General features: G+C 33.5%; 1 protein-coding gene across 2 annotated transcripts in view; it reads right to left on the bottom strand.

Moving 5' to 3' along the window:
- CCSER1 (coiled-coil serine-rich protein 1) overlaps positions 1–23,743 on the bottom strand; it is a 1,373,537-nt gene that overhangs the window by 1,192,443 nt on the left and 157,351 nt on the right. The gene's annotated exons all lie outside the window — the stretch shown is intronic.

Below are 23,743 nucleotides of genomic sequence, written 5' to 3'. Positions count from 1 at the left end.
GGGTTGCACCTGCACAGTCGACCTGTGTCTTTCCCGGTCACAGGAAAGTTGACGGTGAAGAACCCGGAACTGCACCATCTTGCCTCCGTTCATCCAAACACCTAGGTAAGGAGATTTTGAGGAAGGCAGATAAAGAGAAGAATATACTTTCCCAGGAATCAAATGAAGAATTTGGAGGAGTAATGACTAGTATTTACTGAATGCTGAATGTCTTGGTTTTTAATGTTCATTGTTGAAAATAATGCTTAGAACTATCTTATTATTTAAGCCCAGCAGGGTGACACATACCCATAGCCTCAGCTACTGGGGAGACTGAGTGGGGAGGATGGATTGATTGCAGGATTTTCAGGCCAGCCTGGGCAACACAGTAATGCCCTGTCTCCAAACAGAAGAAAAGAAAATAAAGAGAGGAAAATAGAAGGAGGGAGGAAGGGAGGGAGGGAGCATGGAGGGAGGGAGGGAAGGAAGGAAAGGAAGGAAGGAAGGAAAGAAAGAAGGGAGGGAGGGAGGGGGAGAAGAAGGATAAGAAGGTGGAGGAGGAGTAGGAAGAGAAGAAGAAATATTTTATGATTTAGGCATGTGTTATGAACATTGTACTGTAAAGAAAAAAAAATTACAATATCTTTAAGTAACTAGTTATGTTCACAAAGTTAGTGTCAGAACTGGAGTTCAGAAAGAGTTGGGGCTGACGTAAGAGCCTGATTCATTTATCCTAGACAGAAAACCATACAGGCAGGTGACTACACAGGGCAAAAGCTAAGCCCATCTCTCATTTTTTTGAACAACAAATAGTAAATTTTCTTTACAATTGCCTCTGATTAAGACTTTATTTTATTTAATAAGAAGATTACTACCATAAGTATTATGTCATTATTTTTAAGGTTATAGTGACTAAGACTTTGCATAATGAGTCTATCATGTAATAATTCAAATTTTATGTATTGATCCTTTCAAAGCAGTATTTTTCAGGACTATGTGCCGGAACACATTTATTCTCTGGCACCATCCAAGATTTCCAAACCCACAGGGAAATCTAGGGATTAAAAATAAAAATGGTGGACTGCCATGCAGCAGAGTCACCAATGACTCTGACCAGTGACATATTCCAAAAAATACAGAGCTTGCCAGCATTAGTGTCTATGGTCAGAGGACCAAATGGGAGATCACCTGTATTCAGCTGTCCAAGGCTAGTGGAAGGACTGATTACAAATGCAAATTTGAGGAGGTGAGAATGGTCATTTGTTAGCCATAAACATTCACTACCAATTTATTAAAGTTACTCTTTAAAGAGTATATGCTCTTTATTTCAATTAGAAGACAAGTGCTGATACAGGAGCATCCCCTAACCCAACAATACTACGTGAAATTAAGTTGGAAGATCTACAAATGCTGAGTGAACATTAGGACTACACTAATAAAAAAAACAAGTCAATACTATTTTATTTATTACTTACTCTCCTCGCTACAGAAAGATTTCTAAATTTTATCTCCATTTAATTGTAAAATTGCTGGGATTCAAAACAATAAGCATTGTAAGAAATAGTGAGTAGGAAGCTGACATTGGACTTCATTACTTTATTATTTCTTGAACTATCAATAACAGGAGACTTTCCCCACAGTAAGACTCTCCTAGTGTACTATTCTTATCAAAGGCAGGCATTTGTGGAATTTTCCTAGATTTATAAAATGTATTCTAAAGATGAATCATGTGGTTTTATTTTACACACTCTTCCTACCCATACTAATTCCTCTACAGAGCTAGACAACACAATATAACTTTAACTTCACTAACAGCTGAGATTTCAAGTAAAGGCTAACTTTTCTCCAGACTGAGCTGTTAGGAGTAGATCTGTATTTCTACGTTGTAATGACAGTGCGCTTTGTCTCCACCTTTAAATTAACGTTCCTCCATTGTATCTGTCTAAGTAAAGATATAGCCATATTAATTTATATTAACAAACATTACTTCTTTTGGGCCAAGTGAGGATCTAAAATGAAATATGAATCTTTCAATCATCTTTACAAAACCAGGCTCCTGTGAAACTAAAAACAAGCCATCCATTCATCCATTTACCTTTAAAAAAATCTGTGTCCAGCATGAGAAAAAATCAGCTTAAAGGATTCTCTTCTTCATTTTAAAAATTTTACACCAATCATCACCAATCACTCCCGTACTAAAAATTTAAATTATTAAAATTTGAGCATATACCTTTTTAAGCCAGCATTACAGAAAGATAGTTAACAGTCCATAAATATAATTCCCTAAAATTAAAATTAAAAAAAATTTCATTAGTCCTATTTTGTTATTTCTACTTCCAATCTGTTGTCAACTTTTTTCTATCTTTTCTTTTACAAAAGTGAGATCATTTATTAGTAGAACCCACATATTTTCCTATCAGAAAAAAAAACTTGAAAAAAAGTTTGCTGTATGGCTTTCGCAGCAGTAAAGTTTTGTTATACCTTTGAAGCAGTGACATCCCTGAAACATTAACCAGTGTGACTGCTAAAATATTTAAACATTTAAATCCCTGAGAGGCAGTAAGAACTGTCAATAAAATTGTAATTCGCTGTGCAATATATTTTATTTTACATATGCTTTAAAGAGTACGAAGAAAATATGGATTGATTTCCCTTTTAATGAGTTTCACTCAGAGCTTGTATTGGAGATTTAAACGCATACTGACTCCACATTTACAAAGACTGAAATCTCCTTGAAAATGAATTTTGACATTGTCACAGTGAGTTTTACCCTCTTTTTTACATTTCACTTTTTAGTGTGGTTGGAAAGATGTTATCCCTTAGTGAGAATATATCTGAAATAGAAATTCAAATGTTAGCTATAACTTGATATGTAAACATCCACTTTTGCAACTTACCAAAAATTCAGTTATTGGATAAAATAAGTACAAATTGTAACTGTAATCTCATCAATTTATACAAAGAAGAAAATGCAATTGAAAGCCTCTTTGAGGATGTACTAGGTATTTCTTTCTCTGTTCATTTACTTCACTGGAGAGTAGAGTTAGATTTTCGAGCGGACCTAAAGTCTACCTGTATATTCTACAAACATCAGGTTTGCTTCATTTTAAGAATTATACATGAGACTTAGTACAGCTCTTTCCTCAACACATAATGTCTGTTGAACTGATGTGAAATATAAAACAAAATTTCTAAAATGATGAAGTTTATTTATTCCAGTCTTTACTACCTTCATTCCAACTGAAGAATTAAAAATGGAAAATGAATATACAAACCATTCAAATTATACATTTACCAGACTAAAGAAAAAGTTTTTACTTAAATTTTGACAAGCCATATAATCTTTATCAACATGATATATTGCCGATTTTTATGGTTAGAATAATTGCTCACTTTATATTTTCTGAACTATAAGTCTTTGTCTGTTTATGTCATTTAAAATATAGTCTCATCTAATTCTTGTCTGTAATACTGTCACCAAGTTCAGTTTGTAACAATTTACACAGTTTTCTGACAGTATTTTTCAAGTGCCAGTTGTTATCTCAAACCCTTTTCCAATACTGTTCTATAATGGTTGGAAATAAAGGAAATAAGCAATAACAGTATGTTTTCCTGAACTGTAAAGACTTACACCTTAATCCTTTAAATTTCATAGCGTGTATGCTTATAAACATTACATGGGGAAATTCCTCAAATTTCACATGTGCAGATGGTTTACTAATTCAAATGACTATCTTCTGATGGATTGCCAACAGACTGTGCCATCCAGACAGTTTTTATATAAGCAATGGTTCTGTGTTGTTACAATAATGTGAGGACTTCTACAATGGCAATGTGGTTACATCCTTTTTCATCAATACTTCACATTTGACCCTAATTGCTTTGAAAGTGAGCACTAAACAAATAATTTTTAAGCATTATTACTTTCTTTACATTAATAGACTTTATTTTTAAAAAACTACTTTGAATTTACAAAGTAAGAGAGCTGATAGTACAGAGGGTTCCTATATAATACCCCTCCCCAACACACACACATACACAAATATTACCGTATTATTAACATCTTGCAATAGTATGATACATTTGTTATAAAGGACAAAAACGCTGATACATTATTATTAACTAAAGGTCATATTTTGTTCAGATTTCCAAAGTTGTTACCTAATATCCATCTGCTAGTCCAGGATGTCAGCCAGTATACTACATTTTATTTAGTTGTCATGTCTCTGTAGGCTCCTCTTGACTGTGACAGTTTCTCAGACTTTCCTTGTTTTTGATAATCTTGCCAATTTTGACATTCTGATGTTCATAATGTTTACTTAATATTTTACTATATCAAAAATAAATACAGTTCACTCTTGAACAACAGGGGTCTGAGCTGTGTGGTTTCACTTATAAGAGAAATTTCTTGCACTCTGCCATCCCTAAGACAGCAAGAACAATCCCTTCCCTTCCTTATCCTCCTTAGCCTACTGAATATGGAGATGAAAGAACAAAGATTTTTATGATGATCCACTTCCACTTAATGAATATTAAATACATTTTATCTTCCTTTTGTCTTCAACGTTTTATTTTACAGCATATAATGCACTTAACATACAAAATACATGTTAGTTGACTGTTTATGTTATCATTTCCAATCAACAACAGGCTATTAAGAGTTAAGTTTTGGGGGACTCAAAAGTTATACATGGATTTCTAGCCACATGGGGGTTTGGCAACCCTGAGTGGTTCATGGGTCAACTGTATGTATTTTCCTACAGATTTCTATTACTTATTAAATGTATCAAAGTATTTATTTATTTATTTATTTATTTTTTGATGTTGTTGGAGAAGAAAAAAGACATAGGTCAGGGAAAAATAATAATGTAGAAGGAGGGAAACAAAAAGAACAAATTCAGCTTTAAAATTCTGCATAATAAAACAAATCTGCATTTTTTCATAATAGGCCAAAGCTTTTGTACTTTTAGCAGATATATTGGTTTCCTGAGGACTACTGAAAATAGATAGAAAAGGAAAAGGTAAAAGTTAGATTAGCACATCAATCTATAATACTTGTTTGATTCAGAACCTATGGGCATATTATCTATAAAATGTGTCAAGCAGGACCCATCAATACTAAAAGATCCAGCTAATATAACAAAACTACAGGTATGCTGCTTACAGAAATGAGTTTCTGTTTCTGGTGGCTATAATAAAAGCTAGATTACAAAATAGGGCTGAATAACACTGCATTCTAATCATTAAGAGTATAGTTTTGGGCCGGGCGCGGTGGCTCAAGCCTGTAATCCCAGCACTTTGGGAGGCCGAGACGGGCGGATCACGAGGTCAGGAGATCGAGACCATCTTGGCTAACACGGTGAAACCCCGTCTCTACTAAAAATACAAAAACTAGCCGGGCGAGGTGGCGGGCACCTGTAGTCCCAGCTGCTCGGGAGGCTGAGGCAGGAGAATGGCATGAACCCAGGAGGCAGAGCTTGCAGTGAGCTGAGATCCGGCCACTGCACTCCAGTCCGGGTGACAGAGCGAGACTCCGCCAAAAAAAAAAAAAAAAAAAGAGTATAGTTTTGCTTTATTCTAGAATAAAATTTTCATCATGCCTTTAAGCTCAAAATTAGCACATATAAATATATATTACTGAATATAATTAAAATAAAATTTAAAATACACTTGGAATTTTAGATCTACATTTGATCATGTGCATATTCTCTAAAGATCATAGAGTTGCTAAAGAAATATCCTTGCTTAAAATTATATTAAAACTGTAGTCTTCTTCCCACTGATTGTTTCATGATGTGTAATGAAAATAATCACTATAGCTATGGACAACAACAATTGGATAGTCAATGACAAATTTCTTAAAGAGTATCATAGAAGGGCCTTGTAGTATACTACTTTTAGTCATAATCACTTAGCAAAGATTTTACTAATTTTTAGATTTATAATATTTATTAATTTTTTAAAAGCATATATCCAAAAGATTCCTTCAAATCCTTCCACTTTATATTCTTTTATTTGCCAGTTAGATGGTACTGAGTGACGTACCATCAGTACCATGATTTTAATTTCCTCATATACAGAGTGTAAGACAAGAAATATATCTAATGTCTCTTCTTTTTCTAAAGTATTATTTTTAAACATAACTTAATGATTTTTGTCCTAATTCTCCAACGTTAGTTACAAAACAAACCAAAAATTCCTGGAAGAACTGACTGAGCTAGAAAAAGTATCTGTATTAGTTTTCACCAGGGAAAAACACATGAATACAGTTTTGGCTATTAGACACACAAAATTATCTCTTAACATTTACAAATTGACTACTATCCTGTTAGAAAGGAAGCTGTCTTTGATAAGTATTTACTTTTAAGGATTCCTATTTAACATTTATTTTTATTTCCTGAAGATACATCACTTCCTTATCCTATAAACACATATTTTTAAAGACTTTTTAGAAGAATCATCCAGTTTTTTTTGTTGTTGTTGTTATTTTCATTGAGAAAATGGTTCAGAACAACTTGAAGGCTATTCTAATAGAAATAAAGTAGATCTTTATTTAGAAAAGTATATTGTTAACTCCCAATTCATAGAGCTATCACTTCTGTTTAATAACCTGATGATGGTTTTTACTGACATAGAGAATAGAGTCATATAATTGTGAAGAACAAACTCTCTTTAATTATTCAAATATTTATATACTTAGTATTTTATTTCATATCACAAGTTATAAACAAAGCTGTATTTTGTTTCTATTTAAGAAACTATGAAAAAAACAAAGAATTATGAAATTTAAATTTTTATACATGATTCCTAAGAAATCTCAGCTTTTGAAAGGTTAGTACCACCTTCTATTGTTTTTCAGCTACACTTAGGTAACTTTTTCTTCAATCGTTTCCTTCTATTGATCCCTGCTCATAGAATGTGTCACCACTCCCCCAGCCTCTACTGCAATTTACTAAAACACAGTCGAGTACAACCTCGTCTAAGGCCTATCTCACCTACTGCACCCACAGAAATATTTCTTTCCCCTGAATATAATACATTATTTTAGCCCTGATCATCACTGCCTAGTATTATACTTTCTTCTTCATGGACAAATATTAATTATTCAAATAAATCAGTGAGTTTCAGATCTATTTTGTTAGTTGAATAGTGATATAACTGTAAATAAAGAGAGATCATTTCAGGATAAGAAATCAGCACTTGAAGTATTTTATAGATGAGAAAGAATGTGGTGCATTCAAGTCACTCATCTGATGCCACTGATTCCCTACTCTGCCAAGGAACGTTGGGCTTCTGTGAAGCCCTACCACGTGTCACACTTTCCATGAAGAGTTCCAAGTTTCTAAACCATCTCCGCCACCATGCCACTTTATCCATATCCACTTATCCTTCATGGAAAAATGTCACTTCCCTAGGATATCTATTCTTACCACCAAAATTGCTATGTCCTGCATACTGCTCTTTTCTTCATTAACTTTTTTTTAAAAAAATAGAATCCTGTATGCTTCACATCTCATATTTGTTACTAGAATCCTAGGGCCTACAGTAAATCTCCAATAAATATTTGCTGGAAGTTAAGTTTAGTGTGTAGAAAAAGTGGTGAGTTTTGAAGCTTGAGAACTTTGTAAGCTCTGACAACAAAATCAGATTTTATAATGAAAGTAATAGGTAATATTGACTTTTAAATAGGTTAGTGAACGAGATCAGTTTGGTGTGTCAGCACACCTTGTGGACAATACAGAGAATGGAAGAGAAGAGGTCAAACTGGAGATAAAGTCTAGGTTATTGCTCTGGCAGCTGTTATGAAAATTCATTTGGGACAGACCTGATTTTGTTGAGAAAATTCTCTGCTAAGCCATTTTTGATGGGGGAGACCATGCCATTGGGCTCATTGAGTCAGTCTACACTTAGCTCTGAAAGTTGACTATAGATGTACGTAGTTTGAATTAGAAAAGTAGAGTTCATAGTGCCCAAAATTTGAAAAAGAACATGGCTACAAGGAAGAAAGTGAAGTCCAGAAGAGAGAACAAAATGAAACCCTTGAATACTCTCTCTCTCTCTCCTTCGTACATTTTCAACTGCTGTGCTCTTACCTGCACCAGGTGATTCCTCCCCATCACTCCAAAATCTAAAATGAAATAAATACCAATCATCAAAGTGTTTATATGATAGAAAGCTTTTGTAGAGTGGGTTCAAAGATAAAAATCTGAGAGAGGCTCTGAATTCTGTATCGAGGATGAGAGGAAGAAACAAAACAAAACAAAAAACAACAAAGATGGCAGTAATGGACACTGACACCAGACCAAAGGTCATAAAAGACCAACTGGATCACATAAAGTTAGTTAAGGAAAATGATGATGGCCTGAATAAAGGCTAAAACAAAAATTATAAAGAGAAATGTGAGAATGAATAACAGGTAAAAAGTAGAATCCGTGAAAACTAGTGACACCTGGTTTCAAATTTTGAAGTCAGCACTGATGTTGGTGCTATTCACAAAAGAGGAAATAAATACGAAGCAAAAACAAAGTTATGGGCAGCAAGAATAAGGTTAGTCTTGGATCTGTTAAATCTGATGCATATAATTGACATCCGATAAAACTGCTAGCAGGCCATGAAATACATGTATATGCACATCAGGAGAGAGGACTGAATTGGAAGTAGACTTTGGAGACATTCTAAGGGATGGCTGAAGCTGGCTTCTCCCAGTTTCACAGGGGTATAAAAATGTAGAATATGAGTAATGCAATTCTTTGTAATCAAAGCTTCCCTCAAGTGTAGTATCTTTTATATGTGAGAATAGTGAAGATCATAGTAAGTAGGGATTAGACAAAATCTACACATACAAATGCATCTATAGGCATAAAACAATAAAGTTTGCCATATAATTCATGTATGCATGTAAAGAAATATGAGTATTGTAGTTAGCGGTATACTGAGGATGATAAATATTTTACCTTTGAAAATAAGACAAAGAAGCAAACATGATTCTATTATGGATGTCTAATGAGAAATGAAGGCTGTTCACAATTCTTTATATGGACATGATCTGAAAGCAGTGACACATGAATTAATAAATCACCCCTACGGATTTTTCTGATTCATATATTTCTTATCTAAAATATATTTTTGAATCTAAGACAGCATTACTTGCAAGACACATACTTTATGTACCTTTTTAAAGAAAAAAAAAGTTGCTAATCAATGCTAAAAAGCCTTATTAACATATCAATATCATGGATATAAAAATAAAATACTGTGAATATTTCATTCATTAAAATGTGTTATTAAAAAGAATCAACTAGGCCTGGCGCGGTGGCTCACACCTGTAATCCCAGCACTTTGGGAGGCCAAGGCAGGCAGATCACCAGAGGTTGGGAGTTCAAGACCAGCCTGGCCAACATGGTAAAACCTGTCTCTACTAAAAATACAAAAAAGTTAGCTGAGCATAGTGGCTCATGCCTGTAATCCCAGCTACTCGGGAGGTTGAGGCAGAAGAATCACTTGAACTCAGGAGGCGGAGGTTAAAAAAGAAAAAGAACAAACTGGTGGGGCCAGGAGCAGTGGCTCATGCTTGTATTCCCAGCACTTTGAGAGGCCGAGGCAGGGGGATCAGGAGGTCAGGAGATCAAGACCATCCTGGCCAACATGGTGAAACCCTGTCTCTACTAAAATAAAAAAATTAGTCAGGTGTAGTGGCATGTGCCTGTAGTCCCAGCTACTCAGGAGGCTGAGGCAGGGGAATGGTTTGAACCCAGGAGGTGGAGGTTGCAGTGAGCCTAGATCATGCCACTGTACTCCACCCTGGCAACAGAGCAAGACTCCATCTCAAAATAAATAAATAAATAAATAAAAGAACCACCTGGTAAAATTTAAATTTTTATTTCCATTTTCATTGAATATTTTTTATCATTATTTACACCAAATAAAATATATTTTAATTATTTTCTGATCTATGAATGCTCTACATATGGGAGCAGGCCCAAGTTACTGTTGATGCCAAGATACATGGAAAAGACTAGATCTTTCAGTGCGTATACTGATGTTCAATAAGTAGACAAAATCTCACAAGGAGAAAACAAAAGAGACTTCCTAAGTCATCATCAAATATGGAGGAATTTACAATGATAAGCTGATTTAATCCATCTCTCAGTAATGCTCCTATTTACCTTGTCATTTTGAGGCCGCTGAGAGTATACAGTACTTAGGACAAATTTGAAAATATTTTAGTTCATGAGAGATTTCTTTCCATCTAAACCTTGTCCCAAATATCCATTTGAGACACAGACTGAAGATGCTTCTGTAATGTTACCCAAAGTAGCCTGCCTAAAAATAAAGATAGCAGAAAATTAGGTAATTTGGTTAAGAATCCCATATCTGGTGTTTTTTTGTTTGTTGGTTTAGTTTTTTTTTTTTTTTTTTTTTCCTGTTTTTGAAACAGCATTTCTATGACTTGGCATTGTTCCTACAGAAAAAGAGAGAGACAGAGAGAGAGAGAGAGAGAGAGACTCACTCTGTTGCCCAGGCTGGAGTGCAGTGGTGCAATCATGATTCATGGCAGCCTTAACTTCCTGGGTGTAAGCAATCCTCCCACCTCAGCCTCCCAAGTGGCTGGGACTACAGGTGCATGCCACCATGCTTGGATAATTTCTTTTATGTTTTGTAAAGATGGGGGTCTCTCTATATTGCCTAGGCTAGTCTTGAACTCCTGGGCTCAAGCAATCTTCTAGCCTCAGCCTCCCAAAGTGCTGGAGAATCATGTGTCTGGTTCTATGGGCTTTTCAGAATAGGGACAAAATTTATTCTGTTGTTGAATTGAGCACTCTTGATCACTGGCCAACGAGTGGACACAAACCCTGATCTTAATCTTTCTATTTGTGTTGCTGTGTTCAAAGATGTGATTTCCAGAGTCTTAAATGACTGCACATCTGCTGCCCTGTCAAGTTCTCCAACAAAGAAAAGGTCATTCAAGAGGAAAAAACTGGCCTTCATGGACATTTGAGATAATGGGCCCCAGAAATCTGATACGTGATTGTAACACCTCAAACATTAGTGAAAATCTGGACTGATTATGCCTTTAGTTAAAAATGTTCTATCCTTCTGCCTCCCTTGGTAGGGAGACTGAGGCCCCAAACCACCAACCCACAAACAGCAGACTGTCTACTTTAACATCATTTTCCTATTTCATTGTCTTTTTGGTGTACCTTAACAATTCCAAAAAACTTTACATCACTGACTTTCCCCAAAGACCCACCAATTTTTCAATAAAAAGCATCAACAGAGAGTTCAACCCCTAAGAATCATTAAATTCTTCATGTTAAAATCCTCTCCTCACTGTTTCCGCCAATCCTTCAACTCTAAACTCTTATATCATGATTTTTATCCAATTCCAAACAAACCCTTGAATTGAAACATCTGTCTTAAACCACATTCATATTCTCAGTAAATCCTAGCTTGTACTTTCCTCTACAGAAAACTACCAGAGTTCAGTCAAGGTAGCGTTTTTCCCTCACCTCAGTAAACAATAAACTGAACACTGTCTTATCAAAAGGTTGGAGAGCCAGCATTTAACACTATTATGGCTTCAATCAGATCTACTATCATTCTACTAACCAGTCAAGGCTTAGCCTTCTTTAGGTTATGCTAGCACGTTATGTTGTAAGGGTATAGAAAATGTGGTCTTGATAAGAGTAAGACATTCCCAATTCCATCATAAGCTTTTAGAAAATGTGATTAATAAGATAGAGAATCAGAAAATAAATAAAAGAGATAAGATGCTATCGTATGACCTGATGAATAGAAAGTCTATAATTGTTTTTAGTATGCACATTTACAACTTAATTTGTTCCAACTGTGTGAATCTTCATTATTATTTCTCTTTTCTTCCTCAGGCACCATAGGAAATCATGTTTCATGTCAGTGGTTATTTTTCTTGTTGGCGAACAACTTTAAATACATAAATATTCTATTCCTTTACAAGAAAGACCAGCATTTGCTTTCTTAATTACTTGTTCATTTTGATAGTGACAGTTGATGTTGCTGGTATTATTCAAGCAAGTGTATGGAGATGTCACTACATAATTGTAAAAGGCCATGAAATTTTATATTGAGAGACCTATTTTCTTTTCTTATTGCTCCAGAAAAACCATGCCAAATGAAATAAATCTTTTCTTTTGACTTTATCCTGTAATGAACTTGGGCCACTGACTGCCCTTTTGTGCAGCAGAAGAGAGTTTATGCCAGTAGGAAATGCTACAATAGCAGGTTACAAGTAAATACTATGAGTTCATTAAAACTGTTGTCATTTAATACTAAATTAAGTCAGGATATAGAAACATTTTTCAGCTATTGTTGATTGGATTTTGAAAACTGTTACATCTAAAAGCCTTCTTCGTCACTGAAGCAATCCTCTTAAAAATATAACAAAGTCTGAAAGGTGAAATAAATAGGCAAAAGCACTTTTAAATCAAGAAATACAAATGATTTAGTCTGTTGGCAACTACCATAAAAATAAAAAAATTTCCATTGTCTTACTACATGGAGCTAGTCAATTTCTTACTTAAGAGTCATCTCTCTATTACAGGCAAACTATGTTACCCTGAACAAAACATTTAAAACTATGAATATTCATAGAAGAAGTAGGAGGAGCTTCTACTTCTAAAATTCTCTCCCAGGTAGAACATTATTCTGTCACTTAAGTATACCATTTAACACAGAGTATGAAAAGAATGCACCCAGGTGAATGTTACTATTTTAATTAATAAGTTCAATACTTTTTAAATGGGAGTGTAAAAGAATGTATCAAACTAATGAATTGATCAATTGGTCAATTTGTAAATCGGTCAAGTAAAAACAGCTAATAAAAACTATTAAATTTTGAAATATCTACACTAAAAATATATTATTGATAATTAGATAGTCTTGTGTTTAAGGAATATCATGGTCCCCATACTCAATTAATAGACTATAAATTATTGCTTTTTCAAGGATGACAATTAGGAAAGCCTTTCACACAGCTATCCTTATATCTAAGTAGTCTTTTGCAAGAAGACTGGGGAAAGAATATGGGGAAAAACATAAAAAAGCATATAAAAAATAAAAAAAGCATATAAAAAGTTTAAGGTATTTCACATTTTTGCAATGGAGAATCATTATACAATGATACTTCCTGGATAGTTAAAGTATATGAAGAACTGAGGATTTATTTTCATTCAATAAATTAAAGAATAAATAAGAGTTTAGATATATTTCCAAAGTGAATTATATAGTTCCCTATCTCAGAATAATGCAGAATGTATTTTTTTCTTGATGATTCAGAACTATAATAATAGTTTTTAAAAAGTAATGGTGTGCCACATTTAATACAGTAATACTTCATCCCCTGCTGCTATGATTATGTCTATTCCTATATTAAATGACCCCACATTATTCTGCTATATGACTTTGTCCACTCTTCAAAGTTTTTTGCCTTTTCTTTTTCCTTTGCTTTTTGCCTAACGGTCCTTATTTTTCACCACAGTCGGCATGCCTACTTGAAGCAACTTCTCTCTCCTCTTCTAAGATGTTACTATGATTTTCAGTGGCCTTGGAAAACACATAACCAAGTATATGAGAACTGTACTTAAAATTAGAAGCATCAAAGTCTCGAAAAACAGTTAAAAGAACCTGCCATTTAATGTTAAGATCTAAGTTAATACTGGCTGAATAAGTTCTTTAACCAGAGTATTTGCTCCCTCCACTGTACTTGATGTATATTAACATCTATTTCAGAGTGTTACTGTGATAATTTGATGAGATAACATATTTGAAATATCTTGTAAACTATAAAGCTGAATACAAATGTATGACAGAATTACTATCATCATTATAGGAACAAGATTGCCACCTAATGGCAACCAAACAGATAACAGGTAACCTATCCATTTTAAAGCAGAAATGCAGAGAGAAATAGGATCTGCTGATGAACCACACAAAGTGACAATTGAGATCACAATTTCCTCCTCACTAAAGTGTTATCAAAACTGTATTGTAATAGAACATTTTGAACCTCTATTATGACTGCTCCTTCTAGTAACTAAACATCATTGAGAGCTTTTATAGTGGAAACAGTAAGTGGGTATCAAAGCCACACAGGCATAATTGAAACCCAAGAACAGCTTTGTAATCATGCACAAATAACAGTGCTCTTCTGTGTCTCCCTTCCTTCATCTTTGAAGAGAGAATGATAACACTTTCTGAGAGTTGCTGTGAGGATTAAATCAGATAATCCAAAATGCTTAGAAATTATAGCTTAAAACTAAAGCAAAACCTGAAACAACGAAGTGCCTAGGCCAGTGGTCAGAGAAATGTAGATGCTTCAATAAATAAATATAGCTAATTTCAACTTCTTAGGTGAAGTCAAAGACAAATATATATTAAGTGATGCCCATAACTTAAAAAGCTAATAGAACAAAAGGTCAGTTTAAAACAAATGCTTCAGTGAACATGTGATTTTAACACTTCATATGAATTAATTTTATTAATCAACAGCATCAAAATGACTAATCACAGAGCCTTAGAGTAAGAAATACCATATTTGAGTCTAGCTGGGATATTTATTCCTATAATGCTTTATCACTCAAAGCTCCAATTTTCTCAAATAAGAAAGTGATGTTATTTACCTCATAAACTGGCACCTAGACTCAATAAATATTATTTATTATTTCATTATTTTATTTAGTGATATAATTTTATAAGCTTAGAAATAATGACAAAAATTAGTTGCATGTGTTGTGGCATTCTATTCTTAAAATTTGAGAAATTCTGTATTTTAAAATGTTAAGATTTTCCACTAATAGAGACTGGAAAGATCACTAAATTTGTCAGGATCAGATGCTGACTAGCCTACATGTATATCATATTTTACAAGCATATTTTTAAACTGGTATTAGCAGTAGTTCCTAAAAATATATATGCTGGACAAGAGATTGAATATTCTATAATGCTTTAACTTACTGTTTCTCCAACAAATTGATGAGGTAGATAATATCATCGCCCCCATTTTCAGATGAAGAAAAGCTGAAAATATTAAATAACTTGCTCAAGTTTACATAGCCTGGCTGGTGGTTGAGATTTGTCTAATTCCAGAGCCAGCATCCATATTTTTAACCATTATGTTATACGTCAAAAATTAAGTGCTGTATGTTTCTTAGTTTTATATAATCAGATTAAAAATACTTTACACACACTTTTTCTGACCAAGACACATCAGAGCTTGTAGAAACTTAAAGTTGATTTTTATAATTTTCCCTGTGTGAATGTTGTTGCAATTCTTTGTACATTACCATTCATATTAGGAAAACCATTGGGGTTCATCTCTGCTCTGCTGTGCTATTATCCATTAAAAATTAATAATAAAAATTACCTCCTTAATTAATAGGCACGGGAGGAGTTCCTAACTCACTGCAGAATTTTTATATTGCTTGTTCATCAAACTCAAAATAATTTAGCAACTACCTAATTAATTCCTAATTGATATCATTGGGCCATTACTTCCCCATTTTTCTTTGAACATATACCAAGACACACTGCCCTAGGTGTTTTCAGATCTAATATACTAAATAAATAAGCAAAACAACATAAAATGTCTTCATTCTATCATCCAAATGACCATTACATCCTTTTTATCCAAAAACATTAAATAAATAAAATACATTTTTAATTAAAAAACTCATCTGCAAATGTAAATATCAACCTTAATACAAAGTAACAGTCATAATTTATCTTTGAGTATTAATGATTAATGGTTAATATTAATGGTTAATAATTTTTAAGGTATTTAAAATAGAAATTTATTCTTTTTCAAATAAATTTCTGTTTTAAATATGCTATGGCAATTTGGACATTTGACTAACAATCAGAAAAAAAAAGTTCATGCATTTAAATGCATTGTTATTTTAAATTTTTTAATATTTATCATACTTTAAGTTCTGGGATACATGTGCAGAAGGTGCAGGTTTGTCACATAAGTGTACATGTGCCATGGTGGTTTGCTGCACCTATCAACCCATCATCTAGGTTTTAAGCACTGCATGCATTAGGTGTTTGTCCTAATGCTCTCCCTCCTCTTGTTCCCTCACCCCCTGACAGGCCCTGGTCTGTGATGTTCCCCTCACTGTGTCCACGTGTTCTCATTGTTCAACTCCCACTAATGAGTGAGAGCATGCGGTGTTTGGTTTTCTGTTGCTGTGTTAGTTTGCTAAGAATAATGGTTTTCAGCTTCATCCATGTCCCTGCAAAGAACATGAACTCATTCTTTTTTATGGCAAATTGATTGGTTTTAACACAAAGAAATATACCACCTATTATAAACAAAGTGCCTTAATTGATAATATTTAGTACTAGTAAATTATCACTTAAAATGTTACATAAAATTTAAATAAAATTTAAATCAGAAAGCATATTTTAAAATAATTTATAACAATGATAAAACATTAAGACTCTAAGGTCTACAAAAAATAACCAATAATGGGACAAAGTGTTTAACAAGGAATTAAAACTGTCTAAAATTTGAAGAATGGTAACCAACTTGTAACGGGCTCTTACCCTATTTTAGGCAACTAAGAATGGAATTTTGCATATAAATATGTCACTCATTTAGATAAGATTATATTTTGAGACAGATGTAATTATTGTCATTTTACAAATGAGGAAACTGAGCTCAGAAATATCATTTGTTGAAAGCAACTGTGGGCAGAGCTGGAATTCCAACTTGGATATGCCTATCTTTAAACTGCCTGCTCTCTTTTGATATTAATTTGTAGTTTCTTTATTTTGCATGAATCATTAAGGTGCAATTTTCTATGAGAGTTATTGTGAGTATTAAGTTGAGAGGGTCTACAAAAAGAGACTGGCTCATTATAGACATTCAGTTTTCCCTTCCATCAACCTATTTTTAACTTCATGAATTTTAAAATATTTAATTGATAAATAAGATTGAATATAATCAAGGTAAAAAAGGTAATGATTTGATATACACACATATTGTGCAATGATAGCCACAAATTAATTAACACATCCCTCACCGTTCCTGCTGTATATTAGACCCTCAGAATGTGCTCATCTTGCAACTGAAAGTTTGTATCTTTTGATCTTCTCTCCATTTCCCCACCCTGAAGCCCCTGCTAGTTTTACTCGCATCAACTGAGATTTCCAGCTACAAATTGCCAGTGATTATGTAAAGTAATATACTCTAAATGGGTAACATTAAAATGTGTTTTAGCCCTCTTTTAACTTTAACTCACTTAATTATGATGCATCACTGGCATTATCCAGGTGCATATTACCCATCAGCTTCTGCCACTGTGAAGATAATCCTATGAGTAGCTGAAATAGAAACCTTGTTTAGTTTACCACGGAATAAATAGCTAAAGATTAAGTATTCCAAAACACAAACCCAAATTCTTATTTAGAATATGCATTGCCTAATATTTAACCAGTTATTTGATAACAGCCATTTGCAAAATTGTCTTATTTGTTGCCCAATGGTTACCTTTCATCAACGGTTCATTTAAGAGGATTCATCGGGAAATAACATTGCTTAATATCTGATATTTTATTAAGCTTTATTTTAATTACTTTCTGTCCGACTAAAATTCTTGACAATATTTACTTTACCTAATTTCCATATTGAAATTATTTGAGGAATACAAAGTATAAAAAAAAGTTAATCGATTTTATTTTTGGATTAAGTAGGTTCCTTATAAGGCTCCAAGCTTTTGCCACACTGATGTGGTACCATTTAGAACTGTTTATACTGAACTGGCAGCATGATATCTCAACTTGTACTGAAGGAGGTTGCTAAGGGAATTATTCCCAATTCAAATCATGTGCACTTTATGAAGACATGTGAGCAAAATATATTTCAGTTATTAAGAACAAGAATTCTTTTATTTAAAAAAAAATGCATTCACGGATTGAAGATTGATGGTATATATTTTGATTTTTCAACTGATTGAATTTCTTTCTTCATACATGGTAATAGGACACTCAAAATAACATTTTCAATTCACCGTCATAATACTAGTAAACTACTTGTGCCTTAATCTTATCTATAGCCTCATCTTATTTTTTTTCATATTCTGGTTACTTTGTTTTCCTTAAATGATTATTATTTTATCTGTTATAAATATTTTGCGAGATGTATAATTGAACAGAAAAATATCCTAAAAACATAAATGTGAAACTACATAAAGAAAAACAAACAAAAATGTATTGCTGGAATTATTCCTTTGACAAATTGTATAGTTCATAACATATGCTTCACTGTGAAGAAAATTTCAAGGAAACTTATTTGAAATATCGACCTTGAATGTTTCAAGGTCAAGTCTTTGAAATATTAAATGCTAGTAAATATCACTAAAACCCCTTTTTAAAAAGATATGCTGAGGTTTATCTAACGAACCTCATTGCTAACATATTGCATGACTCAATTTGTGACAGAAACAATACTATACAAACATGAATAAGAAAGTGAGGACAGATAAGTGTGAAGAGTCACTAACATACTTTTTAGTTTATCAAGGTATAAATGCTAGCATCTCATATTTTCTAACATAAAATCACTGCGCTTGATCACATATGCTTTATAAATTATTTATTAAAAGGAGAGGCAATAAATATAATATTTTACCACAAGAAAATAGAAATGTCTAGTATTAAAAAGTTTATAATCCTGAATTTGAAACATAATGTGTATTAATTATTTCACAAAAAAAATAGTTTCCAGAAAATATTTTCCAGAAACTCAAGAAAATATAATTAAAAAATCCTTTAAATCTAATACCTTTTAAATTGAAAATCCTAGTCTTTACATTAGAATTTAAAACAATAAAATTAGATAATGCCAAGATCATGGTAAATTATTTTAATTTTTAATTTTATTTTTAAATATTTTTCCTATCAAGGCTATCTCCTTTTGGGAGCTCACTTTGAATTCACATACCATTCTTTCATTGAAATTGTTCTTTCTGGCTTTCATAAAAATAATAATATACACTTATTGCAGTATAAAACATTTTTTATTTGTACTATTATTTGTACTACCACTCCTTTTAGGAAGAATATATATTAATTTAGGACTCTTTATTAAAAAGATTTATGAAACTATTCAAATTTTTCAATACAAGTGCCAAAAACTAAACATTCACACCCCATATCATTTTTATACCAGTACCATGCTGTTTTGGTGACTATGGCCTTATAATTTGAAGTTGGGTAATGTGCCTCCAGATTTGCTTGCTTAGTCTTGCTTTGGCTATTTGGGCTCTTTTATGGCTCCGTATGAATTTTAGGTTTTTTTTTCTTTCTAATTCTGCAAAGAATAATGGTGGTATTTTGATGGGAATTGTACTGAATTTGTAGATTGCTTTTGGCAGTACGATCATTTTCACGATAATGGTTCTACGCATCCATGAGCATGGGATGTGTTTTCATTTGTTTGTGTCATTGATTATTTCTTTCATCATTGCTTTGTAGTTTTCCTTGTAGAGGTCTTTTATGTCCTTAAAGTATGTTACTTTATGTTTTTGCAGCTATGGTGAAAGGGGTTGAGTTCCTGATTTGATTCTCAGGTTGGTAACTGTTGGTGTACAGAAGGGCTACTGATTTGTGTACATTAATTTGGTATGCTGAAACTTTGCTAAATTCATTTACCAGGAGGTTTTTGAATGAGTCTTTAGGGTTTTCTAGATATATGATCATGTCTTCAGCAAATGGTGACAGTTTGACTTCCTCTTTACTGATTTGGATCCTCTATATCTTTCCCTTGTCTGATTGCTCTGGCTACGACTTCCAGTACCATGTTGAACAGCAGTAGTGAAAGTGAGCATCTTTGTCTTGTTCCAGTTCTCAGGGAGAATTCTATTCATCGTGCTATTTGTTGCCTGCACACTTTTTTTTTTTTCCATTTTGTTACTGTTGTATAGGTTCAGTGAGATTTATGCTTTAAGGAGGTTCTCTTTTGTTGTATTTTGAAATTTTTTTTCAAGACTTAGAGCTCCTTTTGGCAGTTCTTGTAGTGCTGGCTTGGTAGTGGCGAGTTATTTCAGCATTTGTTTGTCTGGAAAAGACTGTAACACTTTCAAGAGAGTATCAGCTGCAGTCCTATAGAGAGGATGCAAACTTGCCTAGGGACATCTGGTTAAGTACTCAAGTTTCTCAGGCCATGGGCAGGGCCACAGAGCACCTAAGAGATTATAACCTTTGTCTTAGGCCACCAGGTAGGGTAGAGAAAGACCACCAGGTGGGGGCAGGGATAGGCATTTCTGAACTCAGCCTCTCCTTGGGCAGCAGGTCTTGCTGTGACTTTTATGGGGAAGCGGGGTGTGGTTCCCAGTCCAGTGGAGTTATATTCCCAGGAGGATTATGGCTGCCTCTGCTGAGTCATATAGTTGCCAAGGAAGTTGGGGAAAACTGTCAGTCACATGCTTCACCCCACTCCCATGCAGCCCGTGGTCTTAAGGGCCTATCTCACTCCCATTGTGCCTCCACAACAGCACTGAGTCTGTTTTCCAAGCAGCCAGTGACCAGAACTGAGAGCTTGCCCAGGACCATGAGCCTCCCATTGAGAAAGCAAGCAGACTCATCTCAGGGAGCCTGTGGCGGTGATTGAATTCCTTCAAAGGTCTGTGGATTCTCTCGGCTTTCCTGGCATGTTCCTGCGGTAGTTCTTGGAGCAAAAGTTCATGATGTGAGTCTCCATACCCTGCTCTATTCATCCAAACAGGAGCTGCAAGCTAGTCCTTCCTCCCATCTGCCATTTTAATCTTGTCTTCTATGGTCTTTTAAAAAGTTAATCTTGGCCATTATAGTAAGCCCTACTATAAACTACTCTGATAAGACTCTGTAGCTAAAAATTCATATGCATTGTCTTTAAGAAGTATTTTTTCAACCCCTTTAATGATTTTCAGTAATATAAGCAGTGGAATATAATGATATCATTATTTCACTTTTCAGACTTTTGAAAAATCGCTTTTCTTTTATTAAAACCATAATTTTTGAATGTTTAACACTAATTGTGCTTTTTATCAATATCAACTATCAATTATGAGCTTCTTATAATCAGGGAAGGTCTTTAATTATGTTGCTTAATAAATAAAATAAATTGTATAAAACCAATTTCACCGGAAATTCTTCTTCCTCAGCTAAAGTATATAAACATATGTTTACTGCTTTTCAAAAACCACATAACGTGGAATCTAAAATGAAATACATTTTCAAAAGACATTTTATTAAGTGACGTTAAACAATCCAAAGTCATTCTAAGTAATATTTTATTATTAGAATTGCACTTCAAATATGCAAACTAACATCATTTATCTTGTGAACAATTTATATAACTCAGTTGATTCATCAAGTACCCTGGTTTGAGCTTTAACTAAGCAACCTACACCTTAAAGTAGACTCAGGAGATTCATTGGAAAAATTATATCATTTTTGTTTAAAATAAATTAATGAAGGTATTATTACTTTGTAAAGGAGAGACTAAAGTTTAAAGAGGTTGATTTTGTCCCCAAGCAAACACACTGAAATAAGTCTTCAGATATTTAAATCATTCTTTTCTCGTCATGATGGTTGACTACCAAACATAACTGAGACTGCTATGTTAACTGTAGTGTTTTCTAATTGTTGCTTTAATTTTTTACTACGAAAACCTTCAAAAATACACAAAATAGAGAGAATATTATAATTAATTCATGAACTTTTCACCCCATGCAACTATTTCCCAGCTTTGATAATTTTTAAGAATTTGTCTACTTTGTTTCATCTATTTCCTTACTCATACTTGTTGGTAAAGCAAAGCCCATATACCATATTGGTACCACCACACGTATCTCTATAAAAAGTTTTCCTGAAAACAAAACAAAACAAAACAAAATACCATTATAACACCCAATAAAATTAACTATACTTCTGCAATAACAGTCAATCCTCTAATTTCTCTGATTAACTCAGAAACAACTTTATAGAAAAAGTTTATATATTTCAAATAAGTATACCAACAAGAATGTGAATTGCATTTGCCTCCTTTAACCTACAACTCCCACTCCTCCTATTTTATTATGCTATTTATCTTTTGAAGAAACCAAACCATTAATCTTGCAGAATCTCCAAATCCTATATTTTGTTGCCCATAATCTTTTCATGACATTTAATATTTTCTCCCCACCCATTCCAATAATTCCTGTAAAATTGAAGTTTGAACTATTTGAATGGATTATTTCTTCTGAGAGGGGAATAGGAAGGAGGGAAGAGGACAAGAACACTTTAGAGGTTGTGCTGTTGTACTTCAGTCAGGATTGCATCAAGAGAGGCAAAGTATATAGTTATTACACTTTTTGTGATGTTAGAGAATTGATCAGTGGGTTTGGTTTTGATATTCCCCATCTAATCCATCCTTGAAAAGAAAAGTACTCTATCAACAATACATCCTTACAATCAGGTGGGCATGGTGACTCAAACTTGTAATCCCTGCACTTTGGGAGACTGAGGCAAGTGGATCTCTTGAGCCCAAGAGTTCAAAACCAGCCTGGGCAACATGGTGAAACCCTGTCTCTACTAAAAATACAAAAATTGGACATGGTGGTATGCACTTACAGTCTCAGCTACTTGGGAGGCTGACATGGGAGAATCACTTGAGCCCAGGAGGCAGAGGTTGTGGTGAGCTGAGATCACGCCACTGGACACCAGCCTGGGCAACGGAGCCAGACCTTGTCTCAAACAAAACAAAACAAAACAAAACAAAACAAAAACAAAACAAAATAATATACCCTTACAATAATGCCATAGCAGATTTGGATACTGTCCTCATTCTTTTTAATGACTGTTTGGTATACCATTGCATATTCAACAAGTATCCTATTGATGGGCATTTCAGGTGCTTCCAATATTTTTCCATTATAAATATTTTGTTTCCATTATAAGTATATATATGCATGTACTATTTTGTCTTTTGCCAGTATCATAGAATTAGATATCCAGAAGTTCAGCTGTTGGATCTAAGTTGTAAAAACCATCTGCATAAAAGTGTGAAAATCTACATTTTTAGAAGGATATCTGTCAAATCAACTACAGGAAAAATGTACCAAGAAATTTTTATCCTAAACTGGTATTCAACTGAAAAAATTTTAAATGCAGTTTCTTGTTTAGTATTAGCCAAAATAGAGTGTAAGAAAATATCAATATTGTTATTGCCTTCTTTTGACAATTGTTAATATGATATTATTCATTAACCAAATATACTACAGAAATGAAAATTCATCATGAAGTTTTACAACTAAAAATAACTACAGAGGTTATATCTAATTTCCATGAGTTAAAAATAAAGACAGTACCATATAAGAGGCTGATTTTCTAAAATGTATGCAGTAGGTCCCAAGGTTCTAAAGCTTTACTTTAATGCTATATCCACTTGAAAATGACTATGTTAAAGGGATTATTAGAAACAAAAAAAGTAAGTGTACAAGTTTACCTTTGCTGTCAAATATCTACATTTGAATGGACAACCAATAATTCCTATAACCTACTTTAAAGAGAGTAATTCTAGAATTTGAAGACATTTTATGCTTTAATATAAATTTAAATTATTACAAATATATCAGGCTCCCTCAAGTCATTCAACACAAACTTATTTACCTCCTGTAAAACTCTGTGTGTGTGTATATGTTTATGAGTGTGTGTTTGTGAGTGCTACCGGTAATTATTACCTTTGAGGTCAACCTTATTGCAT

Source organism: Colobus angolensis, unplaced genomic scaffold, assembly GCF_000951035.1.
Source record: "Colobus angolensis palliatus isolate OR3802 unplaced genomic scaffold, Cang.pa_1.0 Scaffold123, whole genome shotgun sequence".
Taxonomy (NCBI): domain Eukaryota; kingdom Metazoa; phylum Chordata; class Mammalia; order Primates; family Cercopithecidae; genus Colobus; species Colobus angolensis.
The sequence above is the reverse complement of the archived record's forward strand: the minus strand, read 5'-3'. Positions and strand labels throughout refer to the sequence as shown.